The sequence below is a fragment of the Varroa jacobsoni genome, unplaced genomic scaffold (assembly GCF_002532875.2).
Source record: "Varroa jacobsoni isolate VJ856 unplaced genomic scaffold, vjacob_1.0 scaffold_1320, whole genome shotgun sequence".
In the NCBI taxonomy this organism is placed as follows: domain Eukaryota; kingdom Metazoa; phylum Arthropoda; class Arachnida; order Mesostigmata; family Varroidae; genus Varroa; species Varroa jacobsoni.
In genome coordinates this window covers 10,001-10,374 of record NW_019214222.1, presented here as the reverse complement: position 1 = coordinate 10,374, position 374 = coordinate 10,001, and positions in this window count along the sequence as shown.

The following is a 374-nucleotide window of genomic DNA, read 5'->3' as shown; positions in this document are numbered from 1 at the left end:
TAGAGGGAAAGAGAATCTGTCAGAATATCGCCTATGAACAGATTTGTATTTCGAGCTCCTTCTCGATCGTACGAGCTTCCAGTGAAAGCGAGCTTGAGACTCACAAGGTCAGCAGACAGATAGCCGCAGTGAGGAAGACAAGCATTTCTCAAGCAATCCCCCGAATTTGTGCTGTATGTCCGGGTTGCGAAGGCACTGTCTAAAATTCGGACCACGGAAACATCTCTTCTATACAAAATGGCAATAGGCCTCACAGACCGCAAAATGGACGCCCGCATTATATCAAGTGAAGACTGTTTGAGCGACCATTATTTCTACTACTCTGTTCAGCATTAGCCGGCTCTTAAAAGAAAGGACGGTTATATTTTTAAGAA